The following is a 22,216-nucleotide window of genomic DNA, read 5'->3' on the forward strand; positions in this document are numbered from 1 at the left end:
GCTTACAACAATAGATATACACAACAGAAATACTTTTGCACAGCTGTGGAGGCCAGAGGTTCAAAATCAAGGCCTGCAGGCTCTATGCAAGGATCCTCCACTGCCTCTTCCAGCTCCTGGTGGCTTGTGGCTACATCACTCCAATGTCTGTGTGTCCTCTCCTCTTCTTACAAGGACACCAGTCATTAGATTTAGGGCTCACTCTAAATCTAGATGGATTTCACCTCAAAATCCTTAACTTATTGTATCTGCAAAGACCCTACTTCCAAATAAGGTCACATTCCAGGGTTCCATGTAGACATGAACTGGAGGGAGAGCAGGCACTATTTAACCCTCTACAGGGGGTTATGATAGCAGTACCCGCTTTGTAGGATGGCTATGGGGATTAAATGAGGAAACTGCACACAAGGTCCTTGGCCAAAAGTTGGCACGTAGTAGGACTTGGAAAAAGGAGCTAGAAATAAGTATAAGTACTCTAACTTACAGTTCCCCAAACCACTTAGTTTTTTGTGGGTTTTGTTTTTTTTTAAAGATTTTCTGTATTTATTTGACATAGAGAGAGACGGCCAGCGAGAAAGGGAACACAAGCAGGGGGAGTGGGAGAGGAAGAAGCAGGCTCCCTGCCAAGGAGTCTGATGTGGGGCTCTATCCCAGACCGCCGGGATCACGCCCTGAGCCAAAGGCAGAAGCTTAACGACTGAGCCACCCAGGTGCCCAACCACTTAGTTTTAAAGAGCTTCACGTTCTCCTGGAAGCACAGCTGTCCTCCTTTCCTTTAGATTACCTGGTTTTTCTCTTCCCACTGCCATGCCCAGTTTGGGTTATTATCACATCAATGCTTGGATGACTCATCTCATCCGAACACCATGCAATTCTCCCCAGAGCCACCAGAGGGGGCTTTGCTACATGAAGATAAGATCTGCGCTCCTGCAGGCTTCCTTGGGGAGCATCCATCATTTCCCACACTTCCCCACCCAACCCTGGCTTCCCAGAGCTCTCTTGGCCTCATGGTTTTGCCCTGCCTCCAGCTCCAGCTCCAACTCCAGTCATGCTGAATGGCTTGAAGTCCCTTTAGCATGTAGTGTCCATTTGCAATGTTATTCTAGCTAGATAGAACACCTTTTCACATTCCTTAAATGTATCCCCACTAAGTCATGCTCTACTTTCCAGTCTCAAGTAAGGCATTGCCTCCCCCAGGAAGCCTTCCTAGTTTGAACTTCCAGGTCTGAGTTAAGTCCCTTACTGTGTATTCCCTTGCTACCTTTATCAAAGCTCTTTTCTTTCTCCCTCACCCTTTCCCCTCCTTGATTACATGTCTATCTCCTTGGCCATAGGGAGAATTTCTTAAGGTCAAGGATGGTATCTTACTCACCACTGTACGCCCAGCACCAAACCCGAGCCAGGGCCATTGTAGAAAATACAAAGAACAAAGCCATCAATGAATGAATCCTCACAGCTCCATCTGCAAAAATCTAATAAATATGAGATTGAAATGATACATGTCATTTAATTAAAGACCTACCTGATTTTTTTGGCACAGCCAGAAGAGCCCAAACAACATTATTTTAGGACCAGAACGATGGCCCAAGTCAAGGCACCATGATCCTGGAGTCAGACCTTGATTTTTTTATTTAAAGATTTTATTTATTGGCCCGGGGAGGGGGTGGGGGAATGCAAGCGGGAGGGGCAGGGGGAGAGGGAGAAGCAGGCTCCCAGCAGAGCAGGGAGCCCGATGAAGGGCTTGATCCCAGGACCCTGAGACCATGACCCAAGCTGAAGGCAGTGGCCCAACCAACTGAGCCACCCAGGTGCCCCCAGACCTTAATTTTCATGTTCAATTTGTTCTTGAAAAGCCACATTCATGTATGCATACACCCATAAGGAGCAAAGCCTTCTAGGAATATGACAAAGTCCATCAGGAAAACGTAGTTCTAACAGCTGTGTGACCTCTGAATAATCACTTAACCTCTCTGGACCTCAATAGCCTCAATTATTAAACAGTGGGTTAGTCTAGAAGACTAAAGTATGAGAATCTCATGCTGTTTCTTTGAAATTCAAATGCCTGTCCTTGAATTCATCCCTGCCCCCCCACAAACACCCAACTAATTTTATAAAACATATACTCAGCTTCCTTGAAAGGAGATCCATTTGTCATGTGATCCCTGGCCAGGTAGAGCACGGCCTCCAGCCAATCCTCCTGCTAAATCATAACCTCTGGAATTTCACAGGAATAAAATATTGACTGTTTACCCAAAGCCATGGAGAGTTCCAATCTGGCCTCAGCCAAAAAGCTCCTAGAAAAATTGAACATCATACATTCTCCCAACTCTCCTGCAAGTAGGAAAAACCCTAGAGACCCTAGTTCTTTTAGGCTGAGGCTAATATAACTCAGTCAAAAATTTTTTGACTAAAAAAGATAATCTTTCTCTCTGTAGCTTTATCTCTGTTCTCCAATATTACAATATTGGCAAGAATTCTTTCTGAAGCACTGGTCCAGGTTGAGAGGCAAGTATTCTCTAAGGAACTCGGATAGGAGTATATGATGGGGAGGGGATTTTATGCCTGAAACAATGAAGAACCAAAGACCCCAGAATTATGAGTGTTGTGGGAGGCCCAAATACTATGACAGTGTGAATAGTTACTGCATTTCCACGGTGCTGCATAGTTTTCAAGTGGTCTTATTATACATTATCCCACTGATACAGTCAAACTTATATCTAACATGACATTCATGCTAGGAGGATAAATCATTCTGAATTTTTTATCATCTACCCATATTATTCAACCGATTTAAATACTATCAAATGGCAGTAATGGCCAAACTAATATCTTTAGCTCTGGCATTTATCCTGAGCTGCATAATAGTATTTCCAGCTGCCAGCTTGACATCTCCACTTGAATACTTACTCAGATCAGACAAATCTAAGCCAAACTCCTGATTTCAATCTCATCCTCTTCTCATTCCATCAAATGGCACCACTATCTACACAGTCACTCAAGCAAAAACCTCAGAAACATCCTTTTCTCCATTTTCTTATTCCTCATGTCCAATCCATCAGCAATTCCCACTGAGTCTACCTCCAGGATACATATCCTAGTCTGTCCATTCTCTCCACCCAAGCAACCCCAACCCCTCTCCTGTCAGAACTGCCACAGGAGGTTCCTAACCAAATATTTACTCCTTTGCTCCCCCATCACCCATTCTCTACCCAGGTACCAAAACACTTATTGTAAAAGTATAAACCATATCATGTCACTTTCCTGCTTAAAAATGATTACCCATTACATGTAAAATTAAGTCCGACTTCTTCACTATAGCTTCCACAGGCCCCTGACTGCCTTTCCAAGGTCCTGTCAGCTCATCTTCCTCCTGACGCATGGACCCAGCTGCACTGGCCAAGCCCTAACCCACCTTGCTCACTGCCCTCCAGCTCTCCCCAAGGCTAGCCCCTTCACAACCTGCAAGTGAACTCAGTGTTACCTCCTCAAAGAGCCTCCCCTGTTCACCTATCCAAAGCAGGATTACTATGTGTTTCCATGTCTCTCTACCATATCATTCTGTTTCCCTCACCATATTTAGTATAACTGGAAATTAATCTATTCATTTATTACTTCATTATCTTCCCATCCACACTCCTACTACAAGAGTGCTAACTCCAAAATAAGAGAGGCCTCACCACTCTGGTTATTCTTATCACATCCCATCGGCCCTTTTGGTGAGGGAGGGATCCCTGTACTCTCTAGTACAAAATGGGTAAAACATGTGGAATCCGTCACTAGACAGGTGAGATGGGTAGCAGTTATTGGCCACATATACTCAGAGCTGCAGGAAGGAGGACACTGCTTGCCACTCAGGGCAACTCAGGGTTGCAGTCAGGAACAGAGTGAACCAGCAGGGGCTGTGGGCCACAGGCTTTATAGTAAGAGTGGGTGGGGTGGTTCCTGCAAGAGGATATGATTGGCTTGTTTGAATAATTTCACAGGCTGGCAGGGAACTGAAGTCTGTTCAGTTGAGGACTAGGTGGAGTATGTCTGGGCTGGCTGCTGGGGCAACTAGTTGGGCGGGGGGGCCTCTCCTGCTGGGTAGGGGCACATCTGAGGAGATAAAGGATTCATGGTCAGGCCTTACAGGCCCTGTGAAACCAAAAGATGTCGAGGCAACACATGAAATTTATAGGCCTTACAATATACTTGTCCTCTGGCTTATGTCCAGTGTCTGGAACACAGCAGGTCTTCAATAAATACTTGATGAATGAAGGAACGAATGTGGGTGATAGACCTTCCCCCTTTCCTACCTTTGGCTTGACCATTTAGACACTTCGACAACTCAAAGTAACTTGGGTGACTGGATGGGTAGTAAGTATGACTCAGTTTCCTCAATGTTCCTTCTCCTTCTGTTTCATCACCAAACCGGCTCTTTTTCTTTAGGACTCCCTGTGGGTTGGGAGTATAATATTCACAAAGAAAAAAATCAAGGCAATGTTTTAAACTACAAACATACAAATGTTATGGATGAAGAATGAGTATTCTTTTCAAGCACTTTAATTTTTTCATTTATTTTTCATCTGAACTATTTTACTCGAAGGTGTCGCTATACCTTTACAACATGAAGACATGGTCAGACCCTTTCTTTGTGATGCACCCATTTGCACTACAAGGAAAAATGTACTTGCAAATGTCATGTTCAACAGCCAATGAACAATGATATGTCTTAATTAGAGCTTCTAATGTATATTTCGATGATTCTTCTAATATTTATTTTAAATCTGAAAGAAGGGCCTACTCATTAAAGAAGATTTGAAAAATACAGAGCATAAGAAAGAACAGAATAGTGCTCATAGCCCCATCATCCAAACACAGCTATGGAGGCATAGTTTCTTCTGTTATTTTTTTTTCTAGGCATCATTTTTCATGGAGCTAGATTTATACTACACACACACTCACACACACACGTGCGCGCACGCGCAAAGTATTTTATCTTATTTTTAGTTAATACCATAGTACCACTCTTTTGGTGTTTTATGGTACTCTTTGAAAATCCTGAATGACTACATAAGATTACATCAATTGGATATACTTTAAGCATCTTAGCAATTCAGCTATAGTTGAATATTTAAGTTGTTTGTCATTTAGGTTGTTTGCAGTATTGCAATAGCACTGAGCACATTTTTATTCTTAAAACTTATAATACTTAGGATGATTTTCTTAAGAAAATTCCTCAGAATCTCTGGACTGATGTTGAAGACATCATTAAGATTTTTGATCTAGATTATCAAGTTTTTTCCCCCAAAGAGATGTGGCAAATTAGTTTAAAAAAAAAAAAAAACCTGGTTTGCTTTTAAGCAGAGTGACATCTACTTTTGGTGTCACCTATTCTGTTACTAAGTATTTCCTGACAAAATTCAAGAGACTCTTCCAGCATCTTACATTTCTTTCCTATGATATTCCCACCCCTGGATTTCCATGTGTCACCAGAGAATTATAAGCCAATGCATTTTCCTGTTATAATTTGTAAAAGTTCACAATTTGGTCATGTGATATAGCCAATAGTTGAGTCTACAACTCTGGATACCAGGATTAACCAATCAGAATGTCTTTTCCTTGCAACCCCTAGACAGGTCACAGTAAATAACAGTCTTTCCTGCCAGAAGTGGAGGCAGGTACCTATCAAGGGCAGCAAACTCGACACCGAGGAAAAGACTCTGGAGATTGACTTGCCCCGAGATGAAATTAAAAATTCAGTTCAAAGAGTTTAAGTGATCCGAAAGAATATTTTCTTCTGGTATTTCAAATATAGCCCTGTCTTGGATGCAAGAAAGAGGAGTTCTGAGGATTCCTTTATCTCTTCAAAAGAAGCACTTCTTCATAATGTGGCCTAAAAGCAAAGAGCTTAGAGGAGAGAAACCCAGGCATTGTATGCATGTAAATCACTCAGCTAAGCACAGTGATAGAGATTTCTGGCCCTGGGTCTTCTGTGACCACTGATCCACCAAAACCAGTGCCTACACCTTGAAACCAAGAACACCAAGACCAAAGGGCTTATTTGTCCTTGTCATTGATGAAGAAAAGCAGCATGGGCCAGCCTAAGTCACAAGCTACACTGAGGGCTCCTAGGCAGGAAGTGGAGGCTGGAGCTGCCTCTCGCCCAGGTAAAGGAGGGAGAGAAGAAACAGTCTCCAGATGCTTCACTCCCTCTGGCGTTGCCCCCTCCCCTCTCCTCCCCTCCATGACTGCTTCCACTGGGGCACTGTATCTCCAAATGAGCTTTTCAGTTTGTTCTCTACTTTAACTTAAGCTTTTAAAAACTTTCTTATGAGGGGCAGTCTATAGCTTTGTGCCAAAAGTCTTCAAAGAACTCAAATTTCTAAGGCAATCATCCAAGGTATGTATCCAGAGTGAAGCAGCAGGGTTGTTCATTGCAAATCTACTCTTAGTTGAAAATAATAAAATAAAAAATGGAAAGGTGACTAAGTAAGTTCTATACATCTATCCATATAGTAGAATGTAGAGGTGATCTTTAAAAATTAGGTGACAGAATATTTAGTGAAATAGAAAAAGCAGGTGACAAAGCAATTATGCAGTTGCTTTGGCCATAAAAAAACATGGATACTTCAGGATGGTAGCTTGAGGACACAGTCCATTGCAACAATAATAAACAAGAAGATTATGATGATGCTAAGAACTGGATGGCTTTCCTGGCTTTCCCAACTGGTAGCTATCAAGTTCACCTGAACACTGAAACTAGAAGGTACTTGCTAAAGAAATTGATCGCTCCTCCTAAGGGAGACCCAGCACTTCTAGGGTGGTGTTCCCATCCCTCAAGATAGGCCTACTCATGTTGACACTGGGGAAGGGTTCACCAACTTGCCTAGCAGCTCCATTCCCACACATCCTAAAACAAAGCCTACCCAAAGATATGACACACCACACACACCCCACTCCCCACAATCAGGCTACCAATTCAAAGGTGAGAGCTAATGGGGAAACAGATCCACACTCAGCAGAGAAAACCCACACCTGTATCTGTGTTTATCACTTTAGTCTTTCCTTCATAAATACATATGCATGACCAAGGGTCACCAGGCGTCTGAAGAACACCAAGAACACAAAGGGAGCTGAACCACAACAGAAGAACTGAACAAGTGGCCACAAAGAAAATAAATAATTCAGAGATATTTCCTTCTCTTGAGACCAAATGCATTATTTGTTCTAAAGTATCATTAACTGCTTTTTCATTTAAAAAAAAAAAAAACAATCTACAAAGCTTGGATGACAAGGACAGTTACAGGGGAAAATGGAAATGTTATAAACCTTGAAAACAAAGTTAATGGCAGAAGGAGAGATGGAGGGAAGCACTAGGGCCCTAATTTTTTCATCTTATTTAGTGGACAATCAGGAGACACTCTATAAAAGAAATGAAAAATAGAGGCTTAACATTAAAGATATAGGGGCACCTGGGTGGCTCAATTGGTAAAGCATCTATCTTAGGCTCAGGTCATGATCTCAGGGTCCTGATACTGAGCCCCACATAGGCCCCATGCTCAGTAGGGAGTCTGCATCTCCCTCTGCCCTCTCCCCATGCCTGAGCTCTCTGTCAAATAAATAAAATCTTTAAAATTTACATATATATATATAAAGGTAACCAATAGAATAGCTGTTATAGTACAACTACCAAAAATCATGCTAAGGGGGAAGGGGAAAGTTTAAGTTATTGCAAATGAGCTAAATTCTTTATCTCCCAATAGATATTTATCTATTACAGTCAATATTGATAGTCAATAGATACACATTTAAAATTGATAACCAATAAGAATATTGATTGGCACATGTTACGGACCTAAAGGGGTGGTCATCAGAACAACACAGAAATGGCTCCAAGCAGTTACCGCTGGTGTGTGGATTGGAAGATGGGGGTGCATAGGAAGCTTTGTTTCTAAGGCAACACTCCCCACAGTTTGTATAGCATATGCATGTTTTACGTTTACAAAAAATTTTAAAACAGAGCTACGATAGGCAGGACATACATCAGAGGGTCTCAGGCTGTGTACAGATTGGAGTCAGCTGGGAGTTTTGCAAAGCTCTGATGCCTGAGGCCCCCCCACGCTCCCAGCTCAGATTTCAGATTGAACTGGTCTGGGTGGACCCAGGATGGGTAAACAGAACACTCCCCCAGGTGACTCCAATATGCTGCGGGGGCTGAGAACCACCATCTCACTCCGCATGGTGGAAGAGCAGTATTATCTTTTTCTAATGTCCTCTCAATTTTCCATCCAACCATGCAATAGCTATTTATGGAGTACCTACTGGGCTAGATGCTAGGGATGGAGTGGTTAACAAGAAGGCCCAATACCTTCCACTAGGAAACTTACTATGGTGCGGGGAGAGAGGGAAAAGCAGCTATTCAGCAAAGGACTCATTATTTATCATTGCTGTAATTGCCACACAAAAAAGCAAGGATGCAATAAGACCATGTGTTATTTTTGTAATGAGGAGGAAATAGATGATTTTTTTTAATCTACTCTTTTTTTTTTTTTTTAATCGCTGAATTCCTCTAACCTCCCCTTTTCCCCTGAGCCTGGAGGTCAATGACTCCGTCCTTCCCGAAGACACCATCAGGAGCTATAATTCCATCTCCAAGCAAGGGCTGGAATCCTCCCCCTCAAGCCATCATGAGCTACTACCATAAAATCCGTGTCCTGAGACCCTGGCAACTAGCCAGAGTAATTGCAGGCAGCATATGCATGCTGCTTAAAATTCTCACCCCCACCAAAAAGTGGAAAGGGTGGGCAGAGAGCACAAATGAGGAGCCCCCCACCAAAACATCCTTGTCACGAGGTTCTGATAGGACACAGGCCTGCAGTCAGGGTTTCTTTTCAAGATTTCCAGAGATTCCTCCATGACCAGGACAATGATCCAAGACAATCAAGGAGGCAATGAAAACTATGGATCTCGTTAGTGTGGGGATGGCAGGGGGCATTAATGGATAGCTGAAGGGACCAACCATAAACCTGAGGTTCTGGGCATTCCCAGGTATCCCCATTTGACCTGCCATGTCCCCTCTGATAACAGGGGGAAAAAAAATTGAGGTGGATTTTTTATGTCAGCTTATTTTTGCTAGAAGGGAAATAAGAGTGGGGGGAAAAAAAAAAACTCCCCAGTTGTAAACTCAGACTATAAATTGGGAAATTATAGAAAATCAGAGCCCTTAAGTTAATCCAACACCAATAAAGAGCAATAGACAAGGACTAATCACACCCAGTAAACACAGGTACCTCCTCTAGTTAAATTACAGGGGCCGGACAGAGGCCTGATGAGGCCGCAAGCTCCGTGCCAGGGCTATTACTGGGACTGATTTGGTTAGCGGCAACGACAGGCTCCTTGTAGCGAGCGCCTGCCTTTTCCCATTTCATCTCATTTTTACTGTAACCATGTTTTTATTTTTATAGGCCAATTTTATTCTGTCCCACGCTTTCAGAATTGAGTTTTTCAAATTTATGACACAAAAGCTTTCAAATGGCTATGACATCCAGGCCTCCCCGTGCAGATCCCCACTTCCCTTCTCTATACCTGAGACCCCACGGTCCTATAAGGAGCTCCGTTGGTCTGGACCCCAGAGTCTCAGGGCCACGCAGTCTCCCAAAGAGACATCTTCACTACCTCCAAGAGAGCACCAACTATTCCCATACTTACCTCCTCCTGTCCCCACTAGGCCAACCATATCTGTAGACACTCCCCCCAGAGTCCCTTCATTAACCCATCCAGGGCTTCAGTCCTATTAGAACTGTGATCCTCAGTGGGGAAGGTGCTGCCCCCTAGAGGGAGCTTTGGGAATTTATGGGGATGATTTTGGTTGTCATGGTGACTCTGGGGGCATGTGGCATTTAGTGAAGAGGTGACACATCCTGCAGTGTAAGGAACAGACACACGCACTTTCCCATGACCCACACAACTCTGAATTGGCCCACCAGACATTCTCTGTGGCAATTAATAAATCAACCTGTTTAGAATGATCTTAAACTAGAACCTAACTCCACTCCAAATGTAAATAAAAACTATGTATACATGATTGAGATCAACCCTGAATTGTTCTGACACGTAAATGTACTTTGTGCCATTCAAAACTGACCAAGGGCTGTTGAGCATTTTGAAAAATCAAGTCACCAAGATCAACACAACCTATGGTATCCAAGTCACCAGGATAGCACTGGGTAGTCTTCACACTCAGAGCAACCCTACATACCTACTCATTCTTAGTGCTCATAGCATTCTGCTGTGGCTCCTGTCTCAATGTCACTATTAAAAAAAAAAAAGTATCACTAGTACTCACCTGGATATTGTCATCCTTCTCTTAAATCCCCATATCTGGGGGCACCTGGGTGCTCAGTGGGTTAAGTGTTTGCCTTCAGCTCAGGTCATGATCCTGGGATGAGTCCCACATAGGGCTCCTTGCTCAGTGGAGAGCCTGCTTCTCCTTCTAGCTCTGCTCCTCCCCGCCCTGCCCCACTCGCACTCTCTCTCTCCCTCTCTCAAATAAGTAGATAAAAATCTTTAGAAACAAAAAAAAAAATCCCCATATCCATTAGAAGCAGATTTGAGAGCAGTTACTTCATCATGTACTCCAGTGTAATTGAGCATTTACATACTGAAGTACCTATTATTATAAATTGCCTTCTTTTATTTCTCCTTAAAACTAGAACAAGATAGTGATTTCTTCTGATGCTATGTATAAAGGTGGGTTATGTCATCTGTATGTTCATCAGGGCAGTAAAGGGGTTGTGGCGGCCAAGTGTTATAAAACAGGGGCATTGCGGTGGGGGTGTGGCAGGTGGCTCAGTCAGGTGAGCATCTGACTCTTGGTTTCAGCTCAGGTCACAATCACACGGTCCTGAGATCAATTCCCACGTCAGGCTGGCATGTAGTTGGCTTCAGATACTTTCTCCCTCCCCGTCTGCTCCTCCGCACCCCCATCACTTGGGCGTGCTCTCTCCCTCTCTCTTAAATTAATAAAATCTTTTAAAAAGAGTGGGTGCGAGAGTAGGCATTTGGTCTGATCATTTATGCCTCAAAAATAGCTTATGTGGTATTGCTTATATGTAAAAACCCTGGTCAGGCCAAGACTGCCCCTGAGTTCTTACCACTGGATGCCTGAAGTCCCCTCACCTCAAAGTCCAGATTTCACCCCCTCAGCCAGTAGGCTTACCCTTCAAGCCCTGACCAGGATCTTGAAATTCACTCCCACCCCTGGATGCTCTGCATCCTCCAGCCCCTGCCCAGCACAGCCCTCCAACTTCACTTTACCCTCCTGCCTCACCACACTCCAACCACCTCTCCTTCTCACTATTTGTCAAACACCATGCCCCCACCACCACCACCACAGGACCCTTGCACATGCAATTTCCTCCCCCTGGACTGTTCCTGGCTAAGTCCCGTTTATTCTTCCAGTATCACTTTCTTTAGGAGGCTTCCCCCAACTCCCAAGCTGAGGTCAGGCCCTGCCACTGTTCCTGTGTCCTGCACAACAGTGACCACAGTTGTAATCACCTATGTGATAATCCGCTGGACATCCATCTTCCTTGCTCACTCAGTGCTCCATAAAGAAAGGGACTCCTTCCTATTCCTTCCTCACTATATCCCCCCAACCAGATGGTGATGAATCTAGAGTTGTTGCTCAATAAATAAATATTGATGAGTGAGTGAATGCGTAAATGGAACCTCCAAACATAAAACCCAAACTTATTGCTCAAAGTCCTTGAGATAATAATAGCCTTTTTTCTGCCTCCCTATATGATTAGCACAATGAGAAGCTGCAACAGATGATATCTGAATGAAGAAATTCTAGGAAAATCTTAAGAAATTCAGCTTCCTGGAACAGGGGATTTGGGTCTGTTTCATTCACCGATGTAGTCCCAGCAACTGGCACAGGGCATGGCCCATAGAAGTGGCCTGACAGGCACTCATTGAACCAATCAACCACAGTAGGCCAGACACTGACCGTGACTTCTTATTGATAACATCAGAATTATGGTGCAGTGGTGCATTTGGGATAGTTTTGAAGGAGAGATAACAGCCCATCCAAGGCAGAGCTGAAATTTCCAAGACTTTGTTGCTGCCCACACTTTATTCTGGTGGGCTCAGTGCAAAACCACTTAACTGCAAACACGATTACCCCACCCTCATCAGGAGTGGTACCTGCCTCAGCTGTGCTTCCAGTCACTCTTCCAGGACCCCAGAGGCCCCCCAAAATCCTCCTGGAAACCCCCGGTAGTTGAGATTAAGGAGTCCCGCCACTTCAGAGCTAGCCCTTCAATAAACTTCAAATGGATCAGAAACTCACTCTCTTCTAAGTCCTGCCCAAGGCCTGAGCGTCTGAGCAGCATAGGGATTCACAGGCAAACAAATCCCAGAGCAGACAAATCCCAACAAAGCACAAAGGCCTGGACTGACTGGGACCAGGAGCTGCAAAGAACCTGGTACCAACCCACCTGCTCCCCAAAGTCATTGTCTTAAGCAAAGAGATCAGCATGGGTAAGTCATGAAATGCTCTGGCTGGGGAGGGTAAAGGGGGAACAAAAAGAAACAGTGTGGTGGTAAGTCAGACAGGGCAGGAGGGCTGATGCAGGCTGACTTTCCTGGTTCCCTTCTCCATCTGAAGAGCCATGGGGGGCTAATGCTTCATTGGCTGAGTAGACCCTCCATAAGTCTTCCTGTTTTAACCTCAGACTGAAGGGCTGTCCCGGAACAGAGAAAACCTCCTACACCACTCATTCTGAGGCCATAACAAGGACCTTGTCAAAGAACTATATGAATGGTGACTGTCCAAAGAAGAGGCTTCCATGCAACTCTGTCTGGGCACATGATCCCCAATTTAGCTACCTTCCCCCCCAAATCATTTTACTATAAATCGTTATATATTGAATTATATTCAATATCTTGAATTCATCAAGCTCTTAGATTCCTCTCCACATGATGCCCCATCTGCCTAGAATACTTCCCCAGATGTCCACAGCCTGGTTGCACCTCATTCTTCAGGTTTCTGCTTAAATGTCACCTCCTCCAAGAAGCCTTCCCAGAACTTCCTGGTGAAGGCCAGTCTCTCCTGGCCCCTCTGTATCAGCAGCCCAATTCCTCTATGTTTCTCATGATAACCTGAAAGTATATTATTTGCTTTAATGCTATTTTATTGCACTTTCCCAACTAGAATGCAGCCAGCATAAGGGCAGGAACCACGTTTCTTGGTCAATCTGGATCCCCTCTGCTTAGCTCTGCTCAGCACCCAGTGTTTATGAGATGCACACTCACTGAATGAAGGAGTGAAACTGTTGGGGACACCTGCACAAACCATCCATGTATTCAACCATATAGGGGTAACCACTACACGCCAGGGACTATGCTGGATGCTTGAGCTACATCATGAAGCATTTCGCAAAGCAAGCAAAGACAGGTTCACATTTCTCTGGCTTTTCAAAGTGCACCCAGGGTATATTTCTGAAATGCAGAAGGTTCAGGTAAGGTCTCCCACTGCTTGCATTGTGCACCGCACCCTCCCCCCACATACACAACCTGTTGCAATACCCAGGGCTTCCCTGCTCTCTACTCCCCAAGAGACAGGGCCCACAAGGCAAAGCCACCCACAGAGCATACCAATTAACACCACAGCCTCCAAACCCTACAGTGTCTGTGTGGATGACAGCAGCTTTAGGGTCAAGGGTTTCCAACCTGAGCTAACTCTACTTGTAACAGTTAATTTTATGTGTCACCATGGCTAGACCACAGTGCCCACATATGTGGACAAAGGTAATTCTTAACACTTCTGGGAAGAAGATTTCAATCAGTGGACTTTGAGTAAGGCAGAGTCTCCTCCCTAATATGGGTGGGCCTCAGGTGAAGGCCTAAACAAAACAAAAAACTGACCTTCCCAAAGCAAGAGGTAATTCTGCAGATGACTTTTGGACTGCACCAACAGCCCTTCTAGGGCTCCAGCCCAACAGCCCACCCTGCAGATTTTGGACTTGCCAGCCTCCATAATCAAGTTAGCCAATCCCTTAAAATAAGTTATACACACACACACACACACACACACACACACAAACACACGGACGGACCCCTCATCCACCCACACACAGATATCCCATTGGTTGTTTCTCTGGAGATCCCTAGTACACCACTCAAGGGCCCTAAGCTTGTGGCATAGGCAGCGTAGGCACATCAGGAAGACTGGGAAGAGGGGAGAGGACGGCTGGGCTCTAGGCCTGCTGTATAAGACACACCACGGTGAAAGCAAGAACACAAAGGCACCCATGAACAGAATTCGGACACTGAGGGGGCCTGGGACTGGACCTAGCAAAATGCCAACACGGATTTGAATGCAGGCTTTACCACTTACTCAGACATTATCTTGGGCAAGTAGCCATTCTGCTCTAAGCACCAGCTTCCCCATCTATAAAATGAGAATGGTTGCAGCTCCTGGATCACTGACTCATTAACCACCTGGCGTAGTCCATACCAAGACCATTCACTGATAATGAGCCAGAATGGGCACCAACTTGCAAAGGAGGAACACCTGACTGGTGAGTGGCCACCCCTGGGGTTAGGAAAGGTTTCTCTGCCCTCCTCCCTGGAGTGATAACAGAAAAGGCCTCCAGGTGTAGCTCTCCACTTGCCAGAGAGTCCATTTTAGTAGCAAACAGGCTGGTGAAAAGCCATCTCAGGACTCAGTGCTGAGAAGGTAACAGCCACTCCCTCCAGCAAAGAATTCAATCACAAAAAGAGGAAAATCTGTTTTTGCATCAACTGTAGCATCCCTGGAGAGAAGCCAGCAGAGAGGCTCTGTGCAGATCCGAAGGGTGCCTAACACAGACCTTCCATTATTGACAGCTACCCTGGCAGCAGATACAAACACTGGGTACAGTTTGGGTCTTTTAGGTTCAACAGTACTGATACTTTTATCCAATCATTTTAAATTATTTATTCCTTTCCAAGAAAGAAAAAGATATTCAGCAACCCTCCTACTTACAGTGGTCCTAACTCAGATCAGGAATTTGGGGATGCTTCATGCATTCCATGAAGGCGTAGTTCCCTGCAAGCTCCCTCAGATACACAGCAACCTAATTCAGGTGGGATCACCAAGTCCAAATGTGCCCTGCAATTGAACTGGGGTGGGGTTTGAAGTCATTATTTCTTCATCGTTAAGAACGGTCTCCCTTTAGGGAAAACCACATCTTTGAATATCTCTTGAATGTTAAGTCAGTTTTAAAGAAGCAAGGAGACTTAAAGAGGCTCCTTCTTTTTTTGTTGTTGTTTTTTAAATCTCTACTCTAAACCTTTATTTCAGGTAAGATTAAATTTTTTTATTATGTTAGTCACCATACACCTTTTCAAAGGTTTGCCTTCAGTTTCACGACTTTCCAGCCGCACCACTTCTGCTCTAGACCTCATATCCCCACTTGCTCTCTTCTTGCACCGGTGACATGAAGCCCAGGCAGCTGTTGCATTAGCACCCATGAAGGCATGCACACCTATGCCCAGGGAGAGGCTGTAGGCATAAGATTTGGGGTTTGGGATCCCGTTGGCAGCAAAAAAGCTATCTCTAAGAGCTGGACTGAGCTGACCCGACTCTTGCCAAGCCCCTCTTTTGGGGACAGAGGGGGATCCCAGATCAGCTGAGAGGTGGAAACCTCCCCATCAGTGGAAGAGCCTATATGGTCACACTCCATATAGGTACACATGCTCCTAGAAGCCCTTCTTGGCACTCATCCCTAGGCCTGCATAGCCCCCCCCTCCGCTGTCCACAGACCTGCTGTGCTTAGCCAGATCCATTTCCCATATTCAAAGGGCAAGTGGTCTCTCTTAGATGTGAGGACCACAATGAAGGAGGGAGGTCCTAGAGTTGACTTCACACTGCAGCCCACTTTGATAAGCAGCATTACTGCATCCTCTTCCTGGGAGGTCATCAGTGCAACAAGAGATGTGAGGGCTGTCACAGGAAAGGGACCCATCATTCAGTAGGTTGGGGACCCAGGGTAGAAAACATGGAGACTGTGGACCCTGGATCCCCTTTCCTCCCCAAATCCAGCTACAAATTCTGACATGGGATGTGTTGCCCAGTTGGAGCAATGAAATAAAACAATGTGGTCTTTCAGAGTATCAGCTCTGCCCCCCAGGAAAGCTTGTAACTGCAAGTGCTTCATATTACAAGCAAATGAAGAGAACATTTGACTCAAAGTCCCAAAACGCACTTCTCTAAGGAAATGTGAAATCCAACCACAGCATCTTTTCAAAGACTGTCAACCCTTTACTCATGAACAAGATTTCATCACACACAAAAATCTAAAGGCCTAGGAGAAAGCATTCAAAATAAACTCAGTTCACCTGACAAAGAGATGTTTGCAGAATGTCCACTATGGGCAAGACAACTATGAGAAATCAGAATGGATCAGATCCTGACCCTTGTGGAAATGATGTTCCATCAGAAGGAAAAAGACATGAACAAATAATTTCAAAACGTTTAGTACGGACTGAAGTTGCCGTGATGGAAATAAAGATGTTTCATGCCATCATCTCATGGGAGGAAAGGGCGAGATCAGACCTAAGGAAAGTCGGTCAGAATCCTACCTTGCTTGATGCATAGCAAACCCAAAGATATCCTGAGCCTCCATGAAATGGGATTCTGCAGTCCGTATTTTTAGAAATTTCTCATTCCTTTTTGCAGAGCTGATTTGGCACAGAGAGATGTACACCTCTTACTCTCCAGATTCAAGAAACACAATCAGAACTTCAAATAGAGGATAGAAACCCTGACTAGGAGTCAGGGACTACGGTGCCTTCATGTGACCCTACCCCTTAAATGCAGAGTGGACACAACAGGTAAAGAAGGCAACCCAGGGCATGGCCATTCCCATCACTCCCAGAAGAGCCAGACAAGGGTCCTCAGTGTTCACCCAGGGATGTGGCTGGTCCATGCTGAGTCAAGCCTGCCTTTGGACAAAGATACATTTTCAGTGCAGGTAACTTTGAGGGCTTTCTCCAAGATTTTTTCAGCTCTGTTCCAGGAGAGTTGGTATGATTGATCAACCTCACTTTCTATCCTCATTTCCTACACGGCAGGGAGTATGGCACATTGGTTGGGAGAATGGACTCTGGACTAAGATGGCCTGGGTTTAATTCCCAGCTCCATCACTTCCTAGCTGTGGGATCTTGGGCAACTTGCTTAATCACTCTATGCAGTGCTTCTGTCTCCCCACCCTGACCAACAGAACTGCCACAAACACACCATTCTAATTACCATCTAGCAATGGTAAAAGCTCTCCGTAAATGTTATATATATTACCTACCAGATAGGTAAATAGGCTTTCCAAAAACCACATAACAAATCAGTACCAGGCTTAGAGAACAACCGAGGTTTCTTATCAACCAATTCACTGGTCTTTTGATTGGGTTGTGCAGCTTCTTTTCTATCCTCTTTTAAAGGAACATGGTAAACTCCCACTGCCATGCACAGGACCAGCCATTCTTGTACAACATAAAGCCACTTTCCTGACCATACTTGTTTGGTCACCTGACCCAAGCCGAGCCATTCAGTTTCCTTCCCTAAGAATTTGCAGTTGAAAGGAGAGCCAGTTTTTCCTGACAGCTCTCTTGGAACAGAGGCCATGTGGCAGCCATTTTCTGCCATGACAACAGGGAAATAAAGCAAGCCATCCCTCAGTGAGAGAGGAAGATGTGCAGAGAAGGGCAGAAATGCAAAGCAGATGTAGAGAGGAGCTCCTGAGTCCCCAGAGCTCTACCCCTGGCTCCTAAAGGCCCCCTGACCTCAGAGTTCCTGAGATGCCCCCTGCAGTCACAACAAATCCTGCTCTTTCTTGAGGCTGCCACAGTCTGGTTTTTCTAACTGCAACCGTAGAGTCCTAAGGTATACAAGGAGATGCCTAATTACCTACTGTATCTGCACAGCTCAAGAATCTCAAGCATCAGGAAATGAGCGTTTGTGCACCTAACAGTAGCAAATGCCTGGGAACTTTTCTGGACATCAGTGTCTTGCTTCCCTTTCCATGGGGTGCCATTAGAAACAACCTAAGAACCTGGAAGGAATATTAGTGTGATAAAATTAAAGTCTAGGAGGCTCTGAGGAAACGATGGGACCCAGTGGAAAGAGTATGAGCATTGGAATAAAAAAATAACTGCTGGAACACCTCGGGAAGTTATTTAACCTCTCTGGGCTTCCATCTCCCTTTCTGATAAATGAGAATACGGTGTTTATGGGGTTGAAGGAGGTAAGGGATATAAACTGCCTGCATATATTAGGCATGCACTAAATCATAACTATTATTATAGCCTGTAACTATTAATTATCTTATAAATAAAATTAACATCTCCAAATGTTATTGCATTACACATAAGCATGCCAATACATAAGAAAGCATTGTTCTTAATATGGCATGGAACACCCAACTATCATTTAGGGAAAGCAAAAGGCATTGCTCAGGGCGTATTTTAACCAATCTATTAAAAAAAAGAAAAGAAAAAGCAGCAGGGCATGAACAGCCTCAGTAGATGCCACATGTTGCTATGTCTCGTTGAATAATACTCAAAGATTCTTGGATTCTGGACAGAGAGCAGGGAAGGGAATTAGATTGGGAAGCATATAATGCTGTCCATGAGCAGTTTTCACTATTGCTGGTTTGCGGTTCCTAAAACTGACGGCTAAAGCAGCACATACCCAGAATAGCATGCCTACCAGTCCTGTACCCTGGCAGACATGACTACTCGATCATGAGGGTTTTTTCCTGCTAAACCTAAAGCACCCATTTATGTCCCAGAAACCTGCATGGCAGGCAACCATGAACAATTAGCGTGAGTTGGCCCGCTCTATTAAACTGATTAGCTATCCCTGTTTCATGGAGTAAAGAATTATCCTAAAGCCAACTGCCTTCAGGTGCCAGGAAATCAAGGCAGAGGTGAAGAGGGCTATTTTTCTGTATCCCTGAATGGCAGTTGACCCTTCAACAGCACAAGGTACAACCCCATACACCCAAAAATCCACCCATAAATTGACTCCCTCAAAATTTAACTAGTAATAGCCTACTGTTGACCACAGGCCTTATCAATAACAATCGATTAACACATTTTGAGTATGTATTATATACTGTATTTTTTTAAAGATATTATACTATATTCTTATAATACAGTAAGCTAAAAGAAAAAATTAAAAAAACTGTAAGAGGGACACCTAGCTGGCTGTCAGAAGACATGACTTGATTTTGAGATTGTCAGTTTGAGCCCCATGTTGGGTATAGAAATTACTTAAAAATAAAATCTTTAGGGGCACCTGGGTGGCTCAGTTGGTTAAGCATCCAACTCTTGATTTTGGCTCAGGTCATAACCGCAGGGTCGTGGGATTGAGCCCCGAGTCGGGCTCCCCCACCCTTGTGCTCACTCACACTGTCAAATAAATCTTAAAATACAATCTTTAAAACAAACAAAAAAACATAAGAAAAAACACACAGTACTCTATCCACACACACAAAAAAATCCATATATATATATAAACCCACATTTCAAACAATCCATTTTTTTTTTAAAGATTTTATTTATTCATTCGACAGAGATAGAGACAGCCAGCGAGAGAGAGAGGGAACACAAACAGGGGGAGTGGGAGAGGAAAAAGCAGGCTCATAGCAGAGGAGCCTGATGTGGGGCTCGATCCCATAACGCCGGGATCACGCCCTGAGCCGAAGGCAGACGATTAACCGCTGTGCCACCCAGGCGCCCCAAACAATCCATGTTTTTTAAGGGTCAATTATATTTCCTGCATATAACTAACTCGAATTGGCCTGTTAGATACAAAAGTATGAACTCTTTTCTGTGAATAATTCTAAGACTTAGTAGAATCCTGTTTTCTGTGTCTCTAGGTCACTCTGCAAACTGATGCAATGTTAGTCCTACCTAAAGACAAGGCAAATGTATGAAGAGTCTCCAGAGGCCCTTGGCAAGCTGAACTGAAGGGGCTCCAAGTATCTCGTAATGTGGTCCACTATGATCCCAGGACCAGCGGAAATGCTCCGTAATCGAAACCTAGATATATTCATGCTTAAGCACCCATTTATGTCAACAGTTTTGCCTTCACCAAAAAAGCTAAAGAAGCACCTTACAAATTGGCTCTTGAAAGCTCAAATAAACAGCTTCTCCCCCTCTCCCATGGCAAGCTTACCCTCAGAGATGGTGTGGAGCAGTGACTGGCCTGGGAATGTTGTGACGCACTGTTCAGATCCTCCCTCAGTAATGAGCGTCCTATTCCGCGCAGCACCAGGACAGCTATGGGCAGAAAGCCCCAAGCCATGAGCCTGGGGCAGGGACTGCCTCAGCTGAGGAGCCCTGACTTGCCCAAAGGTTGAGCAGCCTGCATCCAGTCATGGGTTTTGCAGTTGTAAGAGCCAAGCTCCTGGTGCCAGTTGGGGAACACCTCTCCAGCTCTAAACCAGCTTCACACAACCCCCACAGAAACCCTGACTGAAACTGCTTTGCAGCCCATGGGACTCCTCTGCCTATATATCCGCTTCTGGCTCCTCCCCTCCACAGGTATTGATCCTAAGGCATGCTAATCTCTGAGTCTTGTTAGCTCGGGGCAACCCCATGAGCAAGAGGATGCGTGGCAGGAGGGAGAAGTAAGAAGCCAACCAATTATCAAAATCCTGCTCAGGTGCTGGGCACTTGGCTTGTCCCTTTACTTCTCACAACACGATAATTTTATAAATGGGGCTGAGAAGGATTAAGTAAATAGCCTGAGATTATCCAGCCAGACCAATCTTGTTCCAACACATCACACTGATAAAGTACACAGCCCTCCATCAAACTCCGGATAACTGGGACTTGCAGAGACAAGTTACAATAAATATAATTTGGCCAAAATTAGGCGGTGCTGTCTTTCAGTGCAATTCAGCAGATATGCACTGAACCCTTAAGAGTGTGCTAAGAAATGTAACAAATTAGAGAGAGAGAGAAACACTCCCCAGTTCTTTAGTTTCTCAGCAGTCTCATATTTATCGAATACCTACTAACTGAGAGGCACACCGGGGGAAAATAAGACTAGATGCCAAGCAAGTGTATAAAGCTGAAGGTGGCCAGTGGGCCAGTACCAGACGAGGAGAGACAGGCATAGGAGCCTCAGGACAGTGAGAGTTGGTTGATTTCTCCTTCTTTTTCCTTGAATTGCCTGAGAAATAGGAATTGTAAAGCCTGAGCCTTTAGTAATAATACCCAGGAAACTTCTCAGGGTTCTCAGAGAAATGCATTTTATTTTCTAAATGATGCTTGCACAAAAGATGATGCCCAGTCTGAGCAAGTCAGGCCATTGTAGCTCCAGAAGATAACGAGAGCCTTCCTGCCAAAATCAGGCTGGATGCAACCTGAAACAGAGTGAGAATGGTTTATGAAAAGAGCCAATCTTACGAGATGAGTCTATGAGCTACTCAAAGCCACAATCATCAAGGGAAGGAGAACAGAGCAAACAGCAGGATAGATTTGTAAAGAAGGGCATTATGTCAATAAGGCAGTGGCACAGCGCAGGACAGACACCCCTGGACACAAAAAAGGCAACAAAAGCCACAAGGACAGAGGCAGGAGGGACACGGAGCAAGAGCCTACGGTGCACCTGGAGTCTGTGAAACCTTCACGGGAAACAGCAGGAAAAGCTTATGTCTCTGCTCCTACATGGTGCTCCCTATAGGATGGGGTGGAGGCAGTGAAAAAGGGGGGCTCCTTTGTAGTGATGTAGTCATTCTGTAACTTGATCGTGGTGGTGGTTACACAGACCTGTACTTGGGAGAAAACTGCACAGAACTACACATATACACATACACAAATGTGTGCAAAAACCAGAGAAAACGAATGGGGTCTGGAATTCAGTCCACAGATTGTACCAATGTCAGTTTCCTGGTTGTAACATTGTACCACAGTTATACAACATGTCACCACTGGGGAAACCTGGCAAAATACCCCAGACTGGGTTAGAATAATTGTACTGCAGCACTTAGCTGTTGCCACTACCTCATGTAACAGGGATGAGTGACTATTAAACTGGGCTGCATCTTATAAGATTTTAATATATATTCCTTAACACTTTGATTTCCCCCAAATTACTTGCAGACCTGGTCAGAACCTTATTCCATTTGCCAAATGAATTTCCCCTTTTAAATGTAAGATTTTACATTTCTTTACATAA

The 22,216-nt window shown here is 44.4% G+C and overlaps 1 long non-coding RNA gene across 2 annotated transcripts in view; it reads right to left on the bottom strand.

The window, feature by feature from the left end:
* Positions 1–20,501, bottom strand: part of LOC148110542 (uncharacterized) — a 62,552-nt gene extending 42,051 nt beyond the window's left edge. For both annotated transcript variants that reach the window (XR_015728096.1, XR_015728095.1), the window contains exon 1: positions 20,207–20,501. This is a non-coding gene — a long non-coding RNA (uncharacterized LOC148110542). The remainder of the gene's footprint in view (positions 1–20,206) is intronic.
* Between the last annotated feature and the right edge of the window lie 1,715 nt (positions 20,502–22,216).

This window comes from Ursus americanus, chromosome 2 (assembly GCF_024610735.1).
Source record: "Ursus americanus isolate L20-20 chromosome 2, mUrsAme1.1.p, whole genome shotgun sequence".
Taxonomy (NCBI): Eukaryota; Metazoa; Chordata; class Mammalia; order Carnivora; family Ursidae; genus Ursus; species Ursus americanus.